The following is an 8,260-nucleotide window of genomic DNA, read 5'->3' as shown; positions in this document are numbered from 1 at the left end:
ATCAATCTAAACATTTAACATATAAATTATATTCAAAACAATCTAAACATTTAACATATAAATTATATTCAAATCAATCTAAAAATTTATGGCGTGGGCATTCTTTATCCTTTGCCGGCAGACTTACTCTAATCAAATCGTCACTGACTGGAGCATTGGTTCATTCGTTTCTCATATATCGCTGGCCTGAGTCTCTTATTTCAAGGATTAACAAGGCTGTCCGTAATTTTCTGTGGACAGGAGACAGGTGTCGAAGGAAGTTGATAACGATCCCTTGGAGAATTTGCTGTCAGCAGATAATTAATGGAGGATTGGGTATCAAGGATTACAGACTTTTTAACTCTGCTCTCCTTGCTAAATTCACCTGGGAATTGATTCAGGGATAGAGCTTTGTAATTAATATGCTTCGTCTTCGGTTCCTTGAAGTCTCTGGAATTACTAAAAAATACATTGTTAATTCCTCTATTTGGTCCTCTTTGAGAATTAATTTTGAAGATATTAGACAGGATTCCATTTGGTGGATCAGTGAAGGGTCAAATTTGAACTTTTGGATTGACATATGGGTGGTGCGGTCCATTGCCGATCATATGAATATACCAGTACAAACTCAGATCAACCTTTATGAGCCTATCCACAACTTCAGACATAACGGTTCATGGGTTAATCTGCAATCACTGCCAGCAGACATACAAAATACCGTCAACCAGATCGTGGTAACTGGTTCGGACTCCTGCATTTGGGAACCGTCGGACTCGGGCAAGCTTACAGCTAAGCTGTTCTATGACAATCTCCTTACGGGAACTCATGCCATTTGGAACAGATTCATTTGGAACTCGTTCGTCCCCCCTAGTCGATCAGCCACCTGCTGGAAGTTAGTTCACGGGAAATTGGCTCTCCAATTTCAGCTATAAAAATATGGCTTTCATCTGGCTCAGAGATGCGAGCTATACAAGAACGGAGATGAGTCGATATCTCATTTATTTGTCGGCTGTACCGTTGCTAAGGAGCTATGGGCGGTGATTTTTACCTTATTTAGCAAAAACTGCAGCTTTACAGTTAACTTTGCTGACTTCTTCACTACGCTACGGACGTTAAGAATTAGGCGAAGTTGAAGGAAAAAAATGGATTTTTGTAGTTACAATTTGCGTTTGGTACATCTGGTTGGTCAGAAACCGAGCTATTTTTGACTCAGACCTCCCTTCAATCCAAAATCTTAAACACAGGCTTTTGCTTCTCATCAGAGAAGGGCGCGATGCTACTGCTACTTCTGAGCGTCTGCCCCCCGAGCCAGACTTCACTACTGTTCGCTGGTTAGCACCACTGGCACACTGGCTAAAAGTAAATACAGATGGGGCTGCGAGCTCCGATGGTAATGCAGGCGCGGGAGGAATTTTTAGGAACTCGAGAGGTTTCGTTGTTGGCTGCTTTGCAGTTCCTATGCCATTCTCTTCAGCTCATATCTCTGAGCTAAAGGCGATCATATTCACTGTCAAATCTGCTTGGGAAAGAGATTGGAGGAACATCTGGATTGAATCAGATTCAGCTTATGCTGTGCATGTTCTAAATAATAGCAGAACCGACGTGCCTTGGAGGATTAGGAGAGAATGGCAAGACTGTTTATCTCAGCTGGCTGGTATGAACTGGCGAGCTACTCATATTTATAGAGAAGGGAATCAAGCAGCGGATCAGCTGGCTAATCACGGGAAATCTGTCTCTTCTGCTTGTTGGTGGCGGTCTGCGCCACACTTCTATCAGGCTTTTATGTTTGATGACATTTGCAATGTAGCTCACATTCGTGTTCTGTAATTCTCTGCTTTCTTCTTTCTTCTTTTTTCCTTTTCCTCTTCCCCTCTGTATTTTTTCATTTTTTCTAATAATATTCAGGTTGTTGGTGGTGCTGGGGGTGCCAACCTAGCTGGGATGTCTGGTCTGCCTTCGCGTCCCAACCTTTATTCAAAAAAAATCAATCTAAAAATTTAACATATAAATTATAATCAAATTAATCTAAAAATTTAACATATAAATTATAATCAAATTAATCTAAAAATTTAATATATAAATTATAATCAAATTAATCTAAACATTTAACATATAAATTATAATCAAATTAATCTAAACATTTAACAATTTAATTAAAATGTAATTATAATTTTTTTTTAAAAAAAATCAAACACCACTCGGGCGTATGAACATCACACCCGACCTGTGGTTCGGGCGTATGAACATCACGCCCGACCTGTGGCTCGGGCGTATGAACATCACGCCCGACCTATGGTCCGGACATGAGGCTATCACGCCCGCACCATAGGTCGGGTGTGATGTTCAAACGCCCGAACCACAGGTCGGGCGTGATGTTCATACGCCCGACTGTGATTCCGGCGATTTTAAAAAAACGGCCACATATTCAAAATAGAAGCTTAAATCATCAAACGAAAACCGTAAATCGTACCATTTTCGCTTTCCCTTTACCGCCTCTGTCACGATCCATGTTTTGGTTGACGAATTTTTCCAGATTTGATCGAAGAGTCTATAGTGTGTTTGAGAGGTTTTGTGTTTTTTCAAATTTTGGGCAAAGGGTAGTTCGATCTATTTCCGAGGCTAGAGGTAGGAATAAGTGGCTAGGTATAGTAATTCACCTTATAAATAGACAAGTGGAGGAGGTAACCACCAAGGAGCCTCAAGTTGGACTTCTTCATGGTTTAGTTTAGAATTTTTTTTTTTTTGACTCTTTTCTATTAAATATTTAATAAATATGGGTTAAAATCCAACAATTTTTTAAAATTTTTTTTAATTGAGACTCGGGTGAGACTGATTCATCGGATTGAACTCGGTTCGCTGGTTTCACCCGGTTTACATGGGATCATTAGTGATGACCCCAAAATGGTATAACCGGACCAGAAACCTGGCCAGTTCCCGATTGAACTGGCCAGTCTGGTCCGGTTTAAAAATCATGGGTTTACCTCTATAGTTTTGGATAGAAGAGAATTTGATGATCACTCATTTTAATGAAGTAAATGAATCTTATTGGAAAAATAAGATGACTTTCTTTTGCTCCTTTAGTTGTCTCACAGATTGTTGAAAATCTCTTCCCATCTCTTGTTAAAAGCTTTGAAGATCAATTATATAAGGCTTTGAAGATTTTTTTTTTTAAAGTTTTGCGCAATGCATTTATATTAAACAAAGAAAAATTACATTAAAAATAAAGGAAAACCCTCAACTCACTCCACCCATGTGATTCAAATCCATGACCTCTAGGATCATAGGTAAGTTCTCAACTAACAGGCTAAAAGCTTTGTCTTGTCTTGTCTTGGATTTTCGCTTTTTTTTTATCCGTCCATACAAACTTTGATAGAATCAAGTGCTTGAAGAAGTCTCAGATTAAGAGACAATCAAGGTTTTGATATCAAATAATATTTGATGTTGATTTTTATCCTAAACCAACAAAGAATTAGAGCATCTTCAAAAAACTCTTATTGCGCTTTCTAAAAATAATATAAATAATTGACTATTGGTGATCTAAGAGTGACTAAGGCTCTGTTCTTTATCGCTGAAAAAAATTGAACTGAACTAAATTGAAATGAACTGAATTGAACTGAATTGAACTGAACTGAACTGAATGCTACTGAATACTGAACTGAATTGAACTGAACTGAACTGAATTTAACCGAATGCTACTGAACTTAACTGAATGCTACTGAACTTAACTGAATGCTACCGAACTTAACAATAATGATGATATTAGACTTTAAAATAATTTTAATGATAATATTGGACATTAATAAACTTATAATAATAATAATGGTTCTAATAAATTTAATAATATCAATAATAAATAAATATATTATTAAAGATAAAACTAAATTGAATATCAAATAAAAGCTCGGGTTGATAAAATCTTGGCTCGATAAAATCCTATGAAATTAAATAAAAATGAGTCTAATTTAAATCAAAATACAAATTACATACAAACACAAATTTACATATAATTTAAAGCCTATGAAATTAAATACAAATTTTCATATGAATATAAATTCTTAACTTTTTATTCTAATTAAGGGTTAAAGTGCAAAAATAACGTTTTGGGTTAGGAGTAATTTTACCCCTAACGTCTAAAATGGTTCAATTTTATCCCTAAAATTGATAAATTCGGTAAATTTTAGAAACAATTCATAATATGGATGCAATTCCTAATTTTTAAATATGGATGCATACTTTAGTTTTAATTTTTTTAATAAACGATATATACTTTAATAAACTATCATTTCTTGACTTTTATCTAATTTATAGATAATGATAAAGTATAAATAATAATAATAATATATAATAATAATAAATAAATAATAATAAATTACTGAATGCTGAAACTGGATGCTGAACTGAACTGAACTGAATTGAACTGAACTGATTGTTACTGAAATTAAGTGATAAAGAACAGGGCCTAAGATATATAATCTCCAATAATATTGTTATATTTACCAGTAGTAAAAGGATAGAGACTCTTTAATAATAAATTATTAATAAAAATGAAGTTAGAAGACACTAAGAGGTGGAGATGCTCTCTATTAATAGAGAGGCACTTATGATTTGAAGAGCTACTAAGAGAATGTTGGAGCTGATTTTTAATTCTCACTCATCAAATTTTAACTTAAGAATCAAACTAAAAGTATATTGGAGATGCTGTTAGAAACTTAACTTTAAAGGATAGAAACCCTGAAGTATAAAAAGGATTAAGCCTAATTTCTTTTAAAGGATGAAATCTGATTTTTTATTGGTAAAAGTTTTTTTCATTGCATAAAAAAGATAAATTTATATCTAACTAATCTTAAAGGGTAAATTTATCTCAAAGTTTAAAAGCATAAACCCTGGGTTAAAAGTCAAATTACAAAACTACTAAAATCTAATGTAATATTTATAAATTAACTGAAGAAATAAAGTAAAAATAACAATAATAAAATAATAAAAAGGAGATGATGCATAAAGCTTTAAGATAGATATCGAGTTGGAATTCTAGTATACGCATAAAGCTTTAATTAGGAGATGATGCACCTAAGAGCATCTCCCATGTGAGGTGTTTAAAAGGGTGCTTGATGGCGTGAAGAGTGTCTTGCATTGAAATAACAAGGGTTACTTAGTTTTTTAGGGTGTTGTTATATCTGTTGAAACACCTTTCCACATGATTTTGATTTGACAAAATGATTTAAGTTTATCCATGATTAAGGGGTAATTAAATTTAAGTGCTTTGATTTAATTGTACTAATATGTTTGTTCAATGTTGAGTATAAGTATAAATGAAAACAGAAATAAAAAGTAAGACAGGACGAAGTCAGCATGAAAACACAACACAAGCTGAGTGGAGTGCAACTCAGCATAATAGAAGAAATGTCATCTTCAGAACAAATGCTTAAAGATGAAGCTGACCAAAGAAGCTGAGTGGAACGCAACTCAGTATCAAAGAAGAGAAGTCTTCCTCTAAACTAATGATTGCAGACGAAGCTGACCACGGAAGCTGAGTAAGAATATGACTCAGAAACAAAGAACAAAAGCAACATCAATACAGTCAAGCTAAGTGTTCGTCAGGACAGCACAAATGATCTGTTTGCTAAAAGACAAGATCTGACATCTGTCTGCACCAATAACAGAAGCCTTGGAATTACGCACAGAGTCAATTTCGAGATGCATGGGTCAACTGTCTGTTAGTTAAAAGACGAACTGGCACTAGAAGACGCACCTGCGGGAAGAAGACAAGCCTGACGCCTACTAATTTTAGACGACAGGATTGGCCTGCAAATCTGAAGCTGACCAGAACAGTGACGCAATAGATCTGTTTGAATCCAATGGATAACTCCAGATTCAAATCATTAGAGCTTCAGACCTCAATTATAAAAGGACAAGTTCATTCTTGGATCCTTTGCCGATTGCTGAAATACAAAAGAGAAAAATACAAAAGCACATTCAAACAAGAAAGAGATCTTACACCAAATTTCCATTTATGTGTAAAATCTAGATTGATTTTGTAATCATCTAAAGTGTTCTTCATCTAGAAAGAACAAGTTTGTATCAATTGTAAAATTGAGAGAGTTGTGCTGAGTACTCGGTTTTAAGTACTCAGCGGTAGAGAATCTGAGTGTTTGGTTATAGCACTCAGTAGGAGTTGAGTAGACGAATAGAGGAAGGTACTCTTGCATATTCAACTGCCTTGTAAACGGTTTGTGCTCTACCTTTAAAGAGCTCAGTATTGGATTGAAAAAGCCTGGAGGGACTCTAGGGACTGGACGTAGGCGGAGAGGCCGAACCAGGATAAGTCGTGCTGAGTAATTTCTAACTCTCTCTCAATATATATATATTTGTATGTGTTACTTGATTAAACTGCTCATGATATAAATTGTAAAAGCTGACACTGAGTAATCGTGGTACTGAGTTTGAAGATGACCTCAAGTGTCAATTCCCAACTCATAAGTAAAACAGTTCTAGTCAGCATCTGACTAAAGCTGTCTTACGTCTCTCGGTCGTGCTGACCAAAACTAAGTTAAGTAACTTAAAGAATTGATTAAGTCAGCATAATTAAAGAAAAAGTGATAACATCGGGATATTATCCAAGGGATCAAGAGAGATATTTACCAAAACGACCACGTATTGGAACAGTCTAAGAAGGCAATGGCGTATCAAGCAAGACATCCGAGGGGCGGATCACCGAGACTCCACCACGAGGGATCCGTAGTCAAACCTACGTGAGATCCGCCATCACCCTTCGATCCGCCAGCTGAACAGCTGAGCCGATTCCCCAATAAAGGCAATTAATGAACCATTAATGAGCTAACAGACATACTTAAAGGAAACCTGTTACCGCCATTAATGGAGCATTAATGGAGACTCTCTAGTTACCGAGGGTTACAACAACATGACTATATATAGCTTGCATCCCAAGCTATCAAGGTACATTCACACAATCCTAGAAACTCTACTTTGTCAATTCAGTTTATTCCTCCATTCACTATACTGACTTTAGCATCGGAGCTTCCCCCCGTCGAACCCAACGACGCCCCCATAGGGACGGAAGCTAATCGGAAATTCTCCACAAGTCATCAAAAAGTTATATTAGTTCCTAACCCCCCCTTGGAACTAATCACACGGGACCAACAAGTGGTATCAGAGCTAAGTAGCTCACTACTCAAAGATATAACTATCTTGAGCTGATCCCGATAAATGGCTGAGAACAACACTCGTTTCCTTCCAGGAAATCAAACAACACAGATACTCCCTGAGGGATTATCAATTAGTCGGCCTCCATTGTTTTTCGGATCAAATTATACATTTTGGAAAAACAGGATGAAAAACTTTATTCAAGCTACAAACATGAGTGCGTGGCTTGCAATAGTTCAAGGTCCATATGTGCCTTAAAAACTGTTGACAACGAAAAAGTTGTCAAAAGTGAAACTGAGTGGTCAGAAGATGACCTTAGAAAATTGCAAAACAATGCTTCGGCTATCAATATGATTCACTGTGCTTTAGATGCTGCAGAGTACAATAAGATTTCAGGTTGCGAGTCAGCACAGGAAATATGGAAGAAGCTCGAAGTGACCTATGAAGGCACAAGCAAGGTCAAGGAGTCAAAGGTGAACCAACATATGAGATTATACGAGCTGTTCGAGATGAATGACAACGAAGACATCTCGAAAATGAATGCTAGATTCACCAACATCATAAATGAGCTGAAAAGACTTGGCAAGAACTTCACAGAAGAAGAGCAAGTGAAGAAGATCTTGAGAAGTCTACCCAAGAGCTGGCAAGCTAAGAAAATAGCTGTGGAAGAAGCTCAGGACTTGACCACGTACAAATATGACGAGCTGATCGGATCTCTGCTGACTCATGAGATCTCTATGAAAAATTTTGAAGCTAAAGAAAAGTCAGAGGACAAGAAGCAGAAATCACTTGTCATGAAAGCTGACTCAACCGAAGCTGACTCATCAGATGATGAGGAGATGGCCATGTTCACAAGAAAGATGAAGAAGCTGTTCAGAAAGAATGAGAAGAACAGCAAGAGGCCATACAAAAGAGGTGATAGGTACAAAGCTGAGTCCAGTGACAAATACAAAAAGGACAGCTCCAAGCCTGTCACGTGCTTTGAGTGCCATCAAACTGGGCACATTAAGTCAAGCTGCCCTAACCTAAAGAAAGAAAAGAGGGGAAGCAAAAAGGCAATGGTGGCCACATGGAGTGACAGTGATGAGTCAATCTCATCAGAAGCTGATGCAAATGAGAC

The sequence above is a fragment of the Euphorbia lathyris genome, chromosome 10, assembly GCF_963576675.1.
Source record: "Euphorbia lathyris chromosome 10, ddEupLath1.1, whole genome shotgun sequence".
Classification (NCBI taxonomy): Eukaryota; Viridiplantae; Streptophyta; class Magnoliopsida; order Malpighiales; family Euphorbiaceae; genus Euphorbia; species Euphorbia lathyris.
Note: the sequence above shows the minus strand (reverse complement) of the source record.